The 16,344-nt window shown below is 37.6% G+C and overlaps 2 pseudogenes; both read left to right on the top strand.

Moving 5' to 3' along the window:
- The first annotated feature begins 10,455 nt into the window (after positions 1 to 10,455).
- LOC110258530 lies at positions 10,456 to 11,378 on the top strand (annotated as a pseudogene).
- Positions 11,379 to 15,010: 3,632 nt separating this feature from the next.
- Positions 15,011 to 15,941, top strand: LOC110258528 (annotated as a pseudogene).
- The last annotated feature ends 403 nt before the right edge of the window (positions 15,942 to 16,344 follow it).

Genomic DNA, 16,344 nt, shown 5'->3' with positions numbered 1-16,344 from the left:
AGTTTAAGTATAATAAGTCTCTAGTGGTTAATTTGAAGAGCTTTCATTGAAAAACAAAATGTAATAGGAAATAAATATAGAATGCAGTTGATTGAGAATTTTGAGAGGATGACAAGATTAGTTAAAAGAGAATAACCAGTAGGATTTTGAAATGTATCCTTTCAAAATGTTGATGATTTCCTTTCAAGTGGAAGTTCTAAACATTTATGATTATTTGTCATCTTCAGTTCTCCCATAGGAAATAAAGCACGTGCAAACATATTTGAAGTTTCAGAGGACTGTTTTTAAAGGGAACTTGCTTCATTTTTTTGTTTTAAAAATAATTTCATGCATGAAAATGTAGTGAGAGAGAGGAATCATGCAAAAATTGATTTGTTGCTTTCCTGACATCCTACAGGCTTAAAGGAGTGGTGATCATTCTGAATGCTTCCAATGTATTTATTCATTTTTAAAAAATTAGACAGCGTAAATACATAGGAGTTGGGACCAGTTCTCTTAAAATGAAGTTCTATTCAGATGCTCAGTCCATCAGTGGATACCAGTAACACATGCCTGAGAGAAAATGTGTGAGCATGACCTTCATTGGTATACCATAAAATTTTTGGCCTTTTATATGACTATAACATATATTTACATATGTTTTTCCCTTTTGTAGGTAACTACTGTCATAAATGATACACAGTGAAATGGACAAGAATTTTAATGGTGTAACAGCTTTTACAGCTGGCAGGAAAAGGCATAATATAGGAGTAAGGATTCTGGCCCAGATCCTATAACCTGGGACTCCATAAAAGAGTTTATGGAGTTGGCCATTATTGAGCTGTGTAACCATAGTGAAGCCAACAAAATGTCTCTGTGCTGCAGTCTCTCCAGCTCTAAATAAGGAATAAACAAAACTACCTCACAGGATAGTTGTGAGGAGAACAATAGAATAACTACAAAAGTTCTCTGAACAGTAGAAAGCTAGTCAAATAAAAGGGATAACAGATGGCCAACATACACATGAAAAAATGCTCAACATCCCTGATTATTACAGAAATGAAAATCAGACTACTACCAGATACCACCTCACACCAGTCCTAATGCCCATCATTAATAAGTCCACAAATAACAAATGCTGGAGGGGGGTGTGGAGAAAAGGGAACCCTCCTGCCCTGATGATGGCAATGTAAGCTGGTACAACCACTATGGAGAACAGTGTGAAGGTACCTTAGAAAACTATACATAGAACTACCGTGTGACCCAGCTATCCCACTCTTGGGCATATATTTGGATCTATGCTCAGTGTAATAACCAGTTTTCATCTTATCATTTAAAAAAACCATTTACCACTGATAACCTGGAAGGCAGAGTAAATGGCTGGTGGCTTTGGATTTTACGGAAGTTTAGACTCCAGGCATTCTACAAACTGAAATATTTGAAAGGGCAGTAGAAATACTGAAAAACTATAGTTTCATAAAATGTAGTCATGTTTTAAACATATTTAACTCTGTAAAACCTCAATTATGGAAAGCTCAGTAATGCTGCCAATGATATTTGTAAAACGTAGTATAGTGTTTTTATATTTACTGGGAGAGGCAGTAGAAATATCACAGTTGTATGTTAGTGCAAAGAGGGGGAAATTGAAAGCACAACTGTATGTAAAGAAACTGTGAAACCACATCAAAGAATTGTCATAAAGGTTCAACATAGAAAACAAAACAGCAAGAGTACCAGGTTGATACTATTTCCAGTATCAAGAACAAACTAGTCAATAAATTTAGTGCTTTTCTCTGAGTGGGGAGATGCAAGAGTCTGGGCTTACAGGAATCAGTTTGTTGACAGGCACCACAACTCTCTGGGGTCAATGCCTGTTTTCTCCATTGTGAATCCTGTCACTTCCTGGGGCACAGTCAAAAACATCCATATGTGAAATTTAGAATTCCTCAGAGGAGGGGAGTCCTCTGGGGCAGAGGTGGTTCTGGACCTCTGGCGTGGCTTTGACTTCCATGCCCAAATGCCCTGTGGCAAGTTAGCCCCACAGGCTCAGAACTGTCTATGGCACCAGCACCACTGGAAATTCTGCACATGACCATTTTCCCCAACTCCATCCCACTGTTATGCTCCAGCCACAGCCAGGTGGGGACAGAGCTAGAACCAGGTATCCTGACTCCATGTCTAGCACAGCCCCCAGGCCAGGCTGCCCCTCCAGGTGCCTCACCCCTTCCCCATGGGAGTTGCCTCAGGCCTGTGTGGGGGCCCTCGGACCCTCGACATGACAAGACAAACCTGGCCAGACCTCAGTGCTGGGGAATGTCCTGCCCACTGAGGTGTTTAATCCCTTTGCTGTATAACAAGCAAGGCCACCTCTGACATTCTACTCTGTGTCCCCATCCAGATCATCCTGTTCTTGCCAACTGCAGGCAGTAAGCCCAGAACAGGCCCAGACACACTGTTCACTCATGGTTCCAGAGTCCTCTGTCTGGCAGGACAGTAGGGGTTCAGTGAGGTAGGGGTGGCATTTCAGTGAGGTAGGGTAGCATTTCACTGCAGAAATCAGGTCAGAAAGAGGACAGGGACATTGGGATCCTCTGCAACAAGGAGCCTAGCCCTCAGATTAGTGGCCATGTCCCCAGTCCAGACCAACCAGACCCCACACTCATGTCCATAAACATCTCCCTGGGGGTGGCCAGTCTCCCAGGCTCCTAGTGGATGGATCAATTTAACGCTGCAGCATTTCCTCCATGGCTTTTCAAAGCTGGTCCTTGTCACCTGCAGGGCTCCAGTGTTTCACCTCTGTCTCCCTGAGTTCTCAGGAGAAATTCAAGAACAAATGGGGTGAGAACAGAGGCAACAGAACTGCCACAGGGGCACAGTGATCCCTCCTCCCACATGGGTGACACCACACAAGGAGGGAGATGGGACAGTCAGTGTATGGCAGGGTTGGGAATGCTTCTCAGGAGAGATGACCTTCACCAAGGCCTTGGGCTGGGCTTTGGTTAATAGCTCACTTAGCTGGGACCCACCAAAGATCAGCCCTACATTACTGGTAAGAAACAGAGACATAAAGGGAGAGAAACCACCTAAACAAGAGCACTGATTCACAGTAGAACCACGACATGATCTTGGACCCAGAGCCCACACTCTGAATGTGCTGTGCAGTGAAGGGTGACTGCAGCAGGCCTGTGATGTCCACACCCTTGCCTGATCCTAGAAGGCCAGCTCTGAGCCTTTGGAATGACCTCCTCAGGGGAGCGTTTCTGTTTAGCTGAGGTCTTGAGCCACACGAGGTCATTTGTACTAACATTAATTTTAGGACTGCTCCTACTCACCCCATCCCTTGCATCCAATTTTGTATCATATTTGTGGAGCTCTCAGGTGGGAGAGAGTGGTAACACAGCTCTGCTTTGTATCACTGCAGGATCTTGGGCAAAAGAAATAAAGAAACAAAACTGCTAGGAAAAAAATCTTTAAAAAGCAGTTTTGTCTAGCACATGTATAAAATTTCAAAAAAAATGGTAACAAAAAGAACAGCCAAATTAAAATGCAAAAGTGTAGATACACTCAAATAAGCTATATGAATGAAAACTATATACCAATTTATATGTTAGAAACAAATAAAACATTTTTCAAAACATATTCATCTGTACAGTTGAGACCAGCTCTAACTGTAAGTGAATTTCCCTCAGTTCTTATACACATGGAAGTCCTATAGGAAGAGGGCACAAGTAACATATTATGAGATGGAACATACTCTCTTATATTAGATTTTTTTTTCTTTTTAGGGTCATGCCTGTAGCATATGGAAATTCACAGGCTAGGTGTTGATTCAGAGCTAGAGCTGCTGGTCTATAGCACAGTTCCTGGCAATGTGAGATCCTTGACCACCAAGAAAGGACATGATTGAACATGCATCCTCATGGATACTAGTCGGGTTCATTACCACTGAGCCATGAATGGACTCTCCTAGATTTTATTCTCAGTGAAGTTGTGCTGATCCCTAGAGTTGTGGGATCTCAGCTCAGGAAACAGTAGGGTTGAGATAAGCATTATAGTAACACATTGCTATACAACCATTATTATATGTTTGCCATATAAAACGACAGAGCCTAGGGGAGTTCCCATTGTGGCTCAGTGGTTAACAAATCCCATTGTGCTCAGTGGTTAACAATCAAACATGAGGTTGCGGGGTTCGATCCCTGGCCTTGCTCAGTGGGTTAAGGATCTGGCATTGCTGTGAGCTGTGGTGTAGGTCACAGATGCGGCTCGGATCCCAAGTTGCTGTGGCTCTGGCATAGGCCAGTGGCTGCAGCTCCAATTGAACCCCTAGCCTGGGAACCTCCACAGGCTGTGGGTGCGGCCCTAGAAAAAGGCAAAAGATAAAAAAAAAAAGGACAAAGCCTATATATCACTCATTTAAATATGAGGCTTTAACTTCAAATCTTCTAGTTATCAATCATGCAGCTTTTGTCAAATTACATGGCTTATCTGAGTTTGATGTCGCCTGAATATGAGAACAATATCTCTCTCACATAAGTTAAATGATATATATTTTAACACAGTGCCAGTACATATTTCATTTGAATAATAAATTCAGAGAAAAAATTGTATGCGATGATGACAATGCCCTTTAAAATTTATTGTGACTTTTGGAACTCTCCTAATTTTACTGGAATAAAATTGATGTCAAAGTATTTTCCATGCTTAATTTAAACATTAACTCTGTGTAGGTGAGCAAAGTACTTTTATGTGGATCTCCGTGAAGTGTGGGATCATTTATGCTATTTTGTATCTTTATTTAATCGTCCCTTACATTTTTCAACTAGAGAATGTGTAACGTGTCCTAGATAATTAGCAAAAACCATGGGCAATTTTTTTAAATCACTCAGATGATTTGGGCATAATCACGTGAATCAATTATATGCTATTTCCTCAGGGAGCATGGCAAAGAGAGAAGGAAGGCATACATTCTCCCTACCCAAAGAAAAAGCAAAAATTATTTTGGTGAAGAAACTCAATTCTTCATTAAAGGTGAATAGATAGGAATTGTTGATTTCAATTATCATCTGGCTATAGGTAATTTCCAATGGTTTCTGTCTTCTGGACATGGACACTCTTACGGTCATTGACAGCTGATTCTTTGCACCACAAAGATTCATTATCTCCCTTTTTAACTGGAGTATTTTTAGGACATTAAATCTTACAAATTGACTAGGTTTATATATCCCTCTTATTTTAAAAAGTTGAAAATATATTTGGATATTGCAAGTAAAGAGAAAAAAATCTGAAAAAAATCAACACTGATCTAAGCTATTATAAAATAATAAGGTTAGGCTTTCCAGATAAAATACACAATACCCTGTTATGTATGAATTTTAGATTAAAATATTTTTAGTATATGTCCTATGTACTGCTTGTCCAATGTAATATTTTAAAAAACATTAAAATATGTATTATTTTACAATATTTTATAAAAGTTTGCAATATTTTAGAGGAAAATAATTCCAATATAAGGATGTAAGTCTTTACATGTAAGGATGAACTCCCATGCATGAAATTGTATATTTTTTTTCAGTTTTCTACTTGTTTTCCCAACTAGTTGCTTACTACTTATTTTGTTTGTTTGTTTTATTTTGTTTCAGAATAGGTTTTAGAAACTGAGTAAGTAGACTGGAAAATAAGTAGAATGATTTAAGAATTATAGAGAAACCCCTGAAACCCAATAATTCCTAACTACTATCACCAAAGCTGAAGATTAAAAAGCCAGTCATCCTTTTGCATCCTTTTGTATCCTGTCTGCTGTAGTGGTTACTTCCAAATGGAAGTACATAAAATGTTGCATAAAGATATTAAGAAATGACCAGTAGGAATTCCCTGGTGGCTCAGTGGGTGAAGGAGATGGCATCATCGCTGTTGTGACTATAGTCATTGTTGTGGCTTGGGTTTGATTCCTGGACCAGAAACTTCCATATGCTGTAGGTATGGCTGAAATAAAAATTAAAAAAAAGAAAAAAGAAAAAAATGATCAAAGACATCTTTTTTAATAAGAAGGGACAGTGTATTCATAACATTTTAGAGTTCTTGATAGCATTCTTATCAATAAATACCCAGAGGTGAGATTGCTATGGGGAATTACTAATGAACATATATAAAATTTCAATCATGCAAGAAGACTAGGATTAGATAAGTCAATTTCTGTAAGTTCCTCCATTTTCCTGGGTATGTCTCATATCTACATGTTATACAACTTTGATTTTTTTTGATTATCTGCTGTATAACATTGTGTATATAGTTAACAATACTGCAGTGTACCCTTATGAGTATTTTAGTGGGAGTAAATTCTCATATTAGTATGGTCAGGCTAAAAGAGTCTTGACATCTTCAGGGTTGCACTTGTGGTTCAGTGGGTTAAGAAACTGACATAGTGTCTGTGAGAATGTGGGTTTGATCCCTGGCCTTGCTCAGTATGTTAAGGATCCAGCATTGCCAAAAGCTGTGGTGTAGTTTGAAAAAGCTATCTTGAGAGGGAGTTCATAACTGACACTCAAAATGGAGGCAAACTCAATAAACACAAGAATAATTCCCAGCAATACAATAAAGTCTTCAAAGTGGTAGGATTGCTCCTGGAATGTTGTATCCATTTGCTTGATTCAGTGTGTCTCCCATTGTAAGGAAAACATTGTAAGGCCTTGCAACATTTAGTTTTTATTTTTAAAAATGAAATGGCTAGATAGAAATAGCTTAGCAAATCTCCAGTATTGCATTTCTATTCCTTGGATCAAACTGGCTAAATCAACACTAAAAGTTAGAAGATACCTAGAGCTCTGCCAAGTGTCACTCAGCGGCTTCAGACTCTTGGTGCCTTTAGGGGAGTGACATTTGCTCCTCCTCCATCAAATGTCTCTTTAGCATGTGATTGTTTCCAGTTGAAAATTCAATACCCAAAAGACTCAGAAAGATTATTTGATCTTCCCCTCTATCACCTGAAAGAATTTAGGTAAAAGGCTTGTTCCCATAGTAGAAATATCACCAGCCATATCTGTAGAGAAAGTCTGCTAGGGGTGATGGGGGAACTCAGGCAGTGCCTTGAGGTCAGAACACCATGTGTCATTGTTTCTGCATGGCCAACAAATATCTATTTATCAAATATTTGCTTTTCCATTTCCATGTGAAATACCTCCTTTCCCTTTGAAGTCCCAAATCACTACCCCCAACATCCTCTTTAGTCCTTAGCTGAAGATAATATTGAAGGTCAGAGCTTTGGCAATTTCTGTAAGTTCCTCAGTTTTCCTGGGCTTCTCTCATATCTACATGTTATACAACTTTGATTTTTTTTCCTGCTAGTCTATCTCATGGAAATTTAATTCTTAGACCAGCTGAAAGAACCTTGAAGGGTAAATGAGAATTTCTTCCTCTCTGACAGCTCTGATGAAATAGAAATGTATATTTAAGTCAGGTCAGAAAACTTTAAACAAAATTTTTTTCTCTACCCTTTAGCCTCTTGCCCCCTTTACTGTGCATTGTGTATCTGCATTAGGAATCAACCAGACCTCCCTGTCAGCAGAAATGCCTGCTGAATCATAAAGAGCAATATTCTCCTAATATTAAGAAGATAATTGTATAGGAGATAACCTTCCTTCTTAATTTTGTTCAAGGCCACAATGACCCATGACTCACTGCTTGCTTTGTATTCATACAAGAGAATTGTATAAACTATCAATAATCCATCCTTTAATGTATAACCTTCTGACTCAAATTCTTAAACAACTTTGCTTTTACCTTTAATGGATGGAGCAGTTCTCAGATCTTCTGAGAGGCTGGTCTTGGGTTATAAATCTTAATTTGGTTCAAATAAAATCTTCCATTTATCTTTTTAGTTTGACTTATTTTGTTTGTTTTTTTAGGGCCACATGGCATAAGGAGGTTCCCAGGCTAGGGATCCAACCTGAGCTGGAGATTCTGGCCCATACCACAGCTTGTATTCATTTGCTTGACTCAGTCTTAGCAACACCAGATCTGAGCTGCATCTGCAACCTATACCACAGCTCGTGGCAATGCTGGATCCTCAACCTACTGAGTGAGGACAGGGATCGAACCCACATCCTCTTGGATCCTAGTCAGATTCATTAACCACTGATCCATGATAGGAACTCCCTTAGTGACTTATTTTTTTAACTAACAGCTCTCAGAAATTTCACTTGATAGGGAGAAGTTTCTGCCTTGGCCCTTTTGGACTGTGCAGGCTAAACCAAGGATTACGTGTTATAATGATTATACCCTACATTTAATCTGTTTGAATATTTTGAATGATACCTACACCTCCAATTGAAAATCATGCTTACAGAGTTCCAGATTTTCACAAAGGAGAAATAGAATGTGAAAAGAAGGTAATCAAGGTGGATTAAGCCAAAGGAGTTCATTATCTTCAGTCAGAGCAGTTCTACTTGGTTTTCCTGATTTCCCATACAAACTTTATGAAATGTAGCAAGTGGAACTTATCAATAAAATATATTTATCAATTATTTTTATTTTTATTTCTGTATATAAGTATTTTTTCTACTGCACAGCATGGTGAACCAGTTACACATACATGTATACATTCTTTTTTCTCACATTACATGTTCCATCATATGTTACACTCGTTATAGTCTATTGAACAATTTTAAAACTCCACAAGAATTCTCAGACAAAATGGACATGTACTAAAGAAAACTCTAATGCCATTGCAGAGATGAAATAAGGTATAATATTTCTTTCTCTCTCTCGCTCTTTTTTTTGCTCTTTTCTAAGGCTGCACCCTTGGCATATGGAGGTTCCCAGGCTAGGGATTGAATCAGAGCTGCAGCCACTGGCCTACACCACAGCCACAGCAACACAGGATCTGAGCTGCATCTGTGACCTACACCACAGCTCAGAGCAATACCAGATGGTTAACCCACTGAGCGAAGCCAGGGATTGAGCCCATAACCTCATGGTTCCTAGTCAGGTTCGTTAACCACTGTGACACAATGGGAACTCCAGGGTCTAATATTTCTATATTAATATCTAGATGGTGTTTCATATTCCATGTTTAGGTTCCAAATACTGCTTACTATATAGTTTAATCTGGAGTAACTGTGCATTTGATTTCATATGGCTCCCTCTATTTGAGAAGATTCTGTTGTTTATTTTAGTTTCAAAATCAGATATGGAAAATATTTTTCCCCATTTTGAAAAGCCAAAGCAATAGAAATTAGAGCAAAAATAAACCCATGGGACCTCATCAAACTGAAAAGCTTTTGCACAGCAAAGGAAACCAAAAAGAAAACAAAAAGACAGCTTTCAGAATGGGAGAAAACAGTTTCAAATGATGCAACCGACAAGGGCTTAATCTCTAGAATATATAAACAACTTATACAACCCAACAGCAAAAAAGCCAATCAATCAATGGAAAAATGGGCAAAAGACCTGAATAGACTGTTCTCCAAAGAATATATACAGATGGCCAACAAACACATGAAAAAATGCTCAACATCGCTGATTATAAGAGAAATGCAAATCGAAACTACCATGAGATACCACCTCACACCAGTCAGAATGGCCATCATTAATAAATCCACAAATAATAAGTGCTGGAGGGGCTGTGGAGAAAAGGGAACCCTCCTGCACTGTGGTGGGAATGGAAACTGGTACAGCCACTATGGAGAACAGTTTGGAGATACCTTAGAAATCTATACATAGAACTTCCATATGACCCCGCAATCCCACTCTTGGGCATCTATCCGGACAAAGCTCTACTTAAAAGAGACACATGCACCCGCATGTTCATTGCAGCACTCTTCACAATAGCCAGGACATGGAAACAAGCCAAATGTCCATCGACAGAGGATTGGATTCGGAAGAAGTGGTATATATACACAATGGAATACTACTCAGCCATAAAAAAGAATGACATAATGCCATTTGCAGCACCATGGATGGAACTAGAGAATCTCATCCTGAGTGAAATGAGCCAGAAAGACAAGGACAAATACCATATGATATCACTTATAACTGGAATCTCATATCCAGCACAAATCAACATCTCCTCAGAAAAGAAAAGCATGGACTTGGAGAAGAGACTTGTGGCTGCCTGATGGGAGGGGGAGGGAGTGGGAGGGATCGGGAGCTTGGGCTTATCAGACACAACTTAGAATAGATTTACAAGGAGATCCTGCTGAATAGCATTGAGAACTTTGTCTAGATACTCATGTTGCAACAGAAGAAAGGGTGGGGGAAAAATGTAATTGTAATGTATACATGTAAGGATAACCTGACCCCCTTGCTGTACAGTGGGAAAATAAAAATAATTAATCAATTAATTAATTTAAAAAAATAAAAAATTTATTAAAAAAAGAAAAATAATTCTACTTACAATATTATACTTTATTTAGATAACACCACATGAAAGCTAATAGCACTTTCTCTGTTTCTTGCCAGACAAGCTAACTGGACTAAATGGGCCAATAGAATCTATCATCACTGATTGAATTCATTCTGATGGGAGTTACAAAGAAGGCTGAGCTTCAGGCCCCACTTTTTGGGATCTTCCTCATCATCTGCACAATCACAGTGGTGGTAAATCTGGGCTTGATCATCTTGACCCAAATGGATTCCCACCTACACACCCCTATATACTTTTTTTTATCAAACACCTGACTTTCATTGATCTTGGTAATTCTACAGTCATTTGTACAAAGATGCTTATAAATTTAGCTGTGGATCAAAATACCATTTCCTACTATGCATGTGCCACACAGTTGGACTTTTCCTTATGTTCATCATCAGTGCATTTTTTAGTTGTTGGCCATGGCCTATGACCACTATTTGGTCATCTGTAACCCCCTGTTCTACAATGTTATCATGTCCCAGAGACTTTTCCATTTGCTGGTAGGCATTCCATACATCTATAGTGCCTTTCAGGCACTAATGTTCACTATTAACATTTTTACATTGACATTTTGTGTCGCTAATATCATTAGTCATCTCTGTTGTGATGATGTTCCCTTGGTACTTATGCTCTGCTCAAATGCACAAGAAATAGAATTGTCGACCATATTATTTTCAGCATTTAATTTGATCTCTTCCCTCTTGGTCATCCTAGTGTCCTGCCTACTGATCCTGATAGTCATATTTCAAGTGCATTCTACACAGGGCAGGAAAAAGTCTTTCTCTAAGTGTGGTTCTCATCTGTCAGTGGTGGTTGTGGTCTATGGGTCTCTACCATTTATGTACCCTCCTTTGATACTGATAAAATGGCCTCTGTATTTTACACTTTAGTAATCCCCATGCTTAACCTCTTAATCTATAGCTTAAGGAACAAAGAAGTAAAAAATGCCTCCCACGGGGTCTTTAAGAGTCAATGCAAACTTTGTATGTAATATCCAATATGAAATGTTATTTTAATAGTCTATGAAAAAGCCAAATGTCACTTGATAATATTTCTAATAAATACAATTGCATTCTTTTCAGCTCCAGAGCAAAGTCTAATTAAAATGCATGGATAAATAGTTTCCCTTGTATTCAGTCAAATTAATCCTCATATTTTAGGTCTCGATTTAATGGCACTCCCTCCCCAACATGCCTTATTGTTGATTCAATATTTCTTTTATTGATTCCACAGAAATCCACATTTCTCCTGATGGAAACACTTATTAAACTCTTGGTCAGGGAACCACGTGTTTGTTGTCAGGTAAATACTTAAAATCTATTTATGTTCAATATACTAAGTAATTAATAAAAACATATTTTGAGATAAATAAAAGATTAAAAATAACCAAGTGGGACTTCTGGAGGTGAAAATGCAATATTTGAAAGGAACATATATTTATTGAATGTGAAAATCAACATATAATGTGCTGAAAAAGAAATGATAGGTACACTTACACACATCACAATAAAGGCTATCAAAAATGAGGTCAAAGGAAAACTGAAATACTGAATGAATGTAATGAAAATAGTCTCAGTGATCCCTAGAACAACAGCAAGCTTCATAGAGTACATTCAAATGTAGTGCAAGTGGAAAGAAGAAATTATATGAGGCAGAAAATCTTGCAGAAGAAATCTTGGCCAGATTTTTTTCCAAACCATAAAAAATAAAAAAAACCAACAACTATAACCGCAAGATATACAATTCTAACATAATTCTAAGCAGGATAAACAGAAAGGAAATTATACCAAAGTATGTCATATAAGGTTTCTGAAAATCAAAGATACAGAAAGGGATGAAAGATAACTTAAGAACTGATGAAGAAAATATTTACTACAGATCATTGGGAAAAACAATGTCATTAAACATTGTCTTATATTGACTTTTAATTATACATCCATCAAAATTATACTTGGTTAATGAATGATACCTTGTCATAATAATATATAATGCTTTTCAAAAAGTCACTTTTCATTTACTCATGAATTGCATATGTATGTTAAAATATACTTAGCCTGTACATTATATTATGTACTTGAGATGCTGACAAAGGCATATTTATTTTTTCCAATGTTTAGTGCCATCAGGTAACTTATTTATTCAGTTAAACCCAGGCATGACATAATTTTGACTTTTCCTAATGTGCATTTGAAGAATAATTAACAAATACCCAAGGAACTCTCCCTTGGTAATTGTGAGCCCTTTTTTAAATTCTTGAATAATATCAAATATTTAACAAAATGAGTCTCAAAGGGGTTTGAAAAACCCAAAATATTCTGTGACAGACAATGAAGATGAAAACAATAGGAAGTAAAAGCAGATTTTCCAATTAGGTAGGTAGCAAACATTGGTCATTGAAAACTTCTCAGGACATACAGCTTAAACTCAAACATCACCAAAGATCTTGAAAGCATTATGCTGTGCAAAACTGCTTCTTTTGTTTAAACATATTTATCTATCAGGAATAGGATCAACATGTACTACAGACAAGTATAGTCTCTGATAACCCTATGTTGTGGATTTAGACAAACAGCATTTTTTTTTCAAATGAACATAATACTTAAAGTATCTATTTTAACAAGGATCTTTATCCCCATTTACCTAGTATTTCTCCTGTCCCACTTTATATTTCCTATGTTCTCAGGTGGACCTTACTAGAACAGAAGAATGCTATTATGTTTTTGTAGATATATTCTGAATACAGAATTACTTTGAATCCTAACTCTACCACTTATTATCTAGATAACTTGGTTAAGTTAATTCACTCCTTGTGCACCTTGTTTCCTTGACTCTCAGGTGGACTATGGTAATACAAACTACACCTGAACAACAAGGGTTTGCACTGCATGGGTCCTCTTAGACACAGATTATTTTCAATACATGCATTGTTATGTTTACCAGTGTTTGAATCTGCAGATTCAGAATCCCCTGAGGACAAGGAAGGTAGACGATGACGCACGAGTATCTGCAGATTTTGGGATCTAAGGCAGGTCCTAGAACCAATACCCTGTGAACACAGAGGTGACCATACTATCTACTTCCTTAAGTTATTGTGTGGATGAAGTAAATTAATATATGTAAAGTGCTCATAAAAATGCCTGGCACATAATGCATTCTCTGTCAGTGGCTTGATATTCATTTGTATTTTGTTTTCTACTGGGTCTCTTTACATGAATCTCCATATATCATCAGAATTCATAAATAATCAGAATGGCCAAGTTCCTTTTATTCAAAAGAAGGATGTATGATTGGAAGTTCAGTATAGGTAATTTGTCAGAAATAACTGATGTGACAAAGGAGAACTAAGATATTAATAGCAAAATTCTAAAATTAAAATAGCATTGGATTTTGAATTGAGTAAAAATCTGACTTTATACTAAGTGGAAGTACTGAAATTTATACTCAATGGTCAGAGGTTTTACAATCACCATGTAATCCATCACTCCACCAACAGTTTACAATGTCTGTCTATGTCTTACAACTTTAAACAGGCATGATGATTGTTGATAATGTTAAGTTGAATGGTTTGGGTGTTGATTTTTATTTTATAAATTACTTGAAAATTTAAAAAAGCAGAAATATTGTATATAGGTCATTTGATATATTTAAGTAGCTGTATCAAAACAGTCACTTCAAAATATCTTGCCCCTTTAAAGTGTACTTTACAAATGTTTCAGTGAATGTGTGCTTTGTGAGTCTATCAACTAAGGCTCCACTGGGCCTTAATATTTTTGGTGAGCACCTAGGGACATTTCCCTTGGCCAGAGCTAGTGTGTGGTTCATCAACCCTTGTGATTCTTATTATGATTTCAGGATGCACCCTGGTGACAGTCATCAGGGAACCTTGAAAAACAAGGCTTATTACTCATACCCTGGCACACTCAGAGCCACACAAAGAGGTTGAGGAGAGAGCAAGGGAGGGAGAAAAGCCATGGGTTCTGCTTTCATTGTGGTCAACAGTGGTGTGCATAGATTCAGTTTGTATTGGTGAATTAAAAGCATAAGAGCAGAAATTAATGTGCAAGAAGGGAAAAGCAGGTTCAAGCAAGAAGTCAGTTACCTGTATCATCTAGGTCTTTCTAAAAGGGAAACTTTATGGTTGGAGCAGCCTGGCTCTTGAACTAATTTTGTGGCTGAAAATGTACTTACTTGAGGTGAATGTCTTAAAATGGATTGTCCAGTAAGCAAAAGCTGATGTCAAGAACAGCCTTACAATCAGAAAAGCTAATCATTAGGCACTTTCACTGCCATGTGAATGTAGGTATGTGTGATTTTGACCTTATGGGAAGAGGAATCTCCATTTATATTTGAGACAAAGAAAACAATTCTATATCTCATATATCATGTATTTAATTCCCTTAGGAGATGGCATTTCTTGGAATTCTGGACTAATATTTTCTCTGAGGCAGCACAGATTCGGTCCCCAGCCTGGTACAATGATTTAAGGATCCAATTTTGGGGCAGCTAGGGTGAAGATCTCAACTGCTGCTGGGATTCAATCCATATACCTCCAGGAGTGTCCATTAAAAAAGAGGAGAGCATCTCAAATATAAGTAGTACTGATATTATACACAGGTTACCAAGATGAACCATATGGAGAAACACAATCATACTGTAGCACCAAAGGTGACTACATTTATTCTCATGGGGATCACCAATAACCCCAGGCTGCAGGTGCCTCTCTTTGGAATCATCCTGGTCATATTCTGTATCACAGTGCTGGGAAATCTGGGCATGGTTTCCAGACTCATTTGAACTCCAAAGTACCATGTGCTTTTTGCTTAGACATTTGTCAATTACTGATCTGGTTACTCCACTCTCATTGGCCTAAAAATGATGGTCAACTTTGTCCTTCACCAAAATACAATTTCCTATCATTGGTGTGCCACCCAACTAGCAGTCTTTGAGATTTTCATCATCACTGAGATGTTTATGCTATCAGCAGTGGCCTAACATCATTATGTAGCCATCTGCAAACCTCTACATAGTCACCACGGCAAGGAAAGTATGTTGGGGCCTAGTACTCACTCCCTAGCTCTCTAGCACTTTTGTGTTACGGATTCTCACCATTAAGTTATTTAAGTTGTCCTTCTGTGACTCTAACCTCTAACATCACCAGTTATTTTTACCATGACTGTCCCCCTGGGATATCCATGCTCTATTCTGACACACATGAATTAGATTTGATCTTTTTGATATTTTCAAGGTGTAATTTGCTCTCTTCACCCTTGTTTGTTCTTGTATAACACACATTTATTCTCATGGCCATTCTCAGAATGAACTCAACTGAGGGAAGTTATAAAACCTTCTACCTGCAGTTCACACCTGACAGTAGAGATCATGTTCTACAGGACATTATTGTTTATTTACATGCAACACAAATCCAGCTATACATCTTCTATGGATAAAATGGCCTCTGTGTTTTACACCCTGGTGATCCCTATGCTGAATCCATTGATCTATTGCCTAAGAAACAGAAGTTAAAGATGCTCTGAGGAGAACTTTAACTAATTGATGCAAAATCCTCAATTAATATCTTAATATTCAGTTAAAAGTGGGTCCCAAAGTTGTTGTTTAATATTCTGTCAGTCCAATTATGCCATCAGAAAGTAGAAATGGTTGACCATGTTGCTTTCTTCTTGTACATGATGAAACGCTTCCTCTTGGACTGAATAAATATTATAGCCAGATAATTTAAATCTCAAGTAATTTTCAAGACCATACAGGAACCTATATATTTAGAAAGAAGGAAAACCATACCAAATTTTTTGGTCAAGCTTACACTTGTGGATGTTAAAAAAAAATCTTAAGTAGTCAAAATGGAGTACAATTAACTAGAAAATTAGCAATGTATATGTCATAGCAGTGGTTGTGTATTAAAGATAAACAAAAGTGAACCATGAAGAATGTGTGGGTTA

Source organism: Sus scrofa, unplaced genomic scaffold, assembly GCF_000003025.6.
Source record: "Sus scrofa isolate TJ Tabasco breed Duroc unplaced genomic scaffold, Sscrofa11.1 Contig2298, whole genome shotgun sequence".
Classification (NCBI taxonomy): domain Eukaryota; kingdom Metazoa; phylum Chordata; class Mammalia; order Artiodactyla; family Suidae; genus Sus; species Sus scrofa.
Note: the sequence above shows the minus strand (reverse complement) of the source record. Positions and strands in the feature narration are given on the sequence as shown.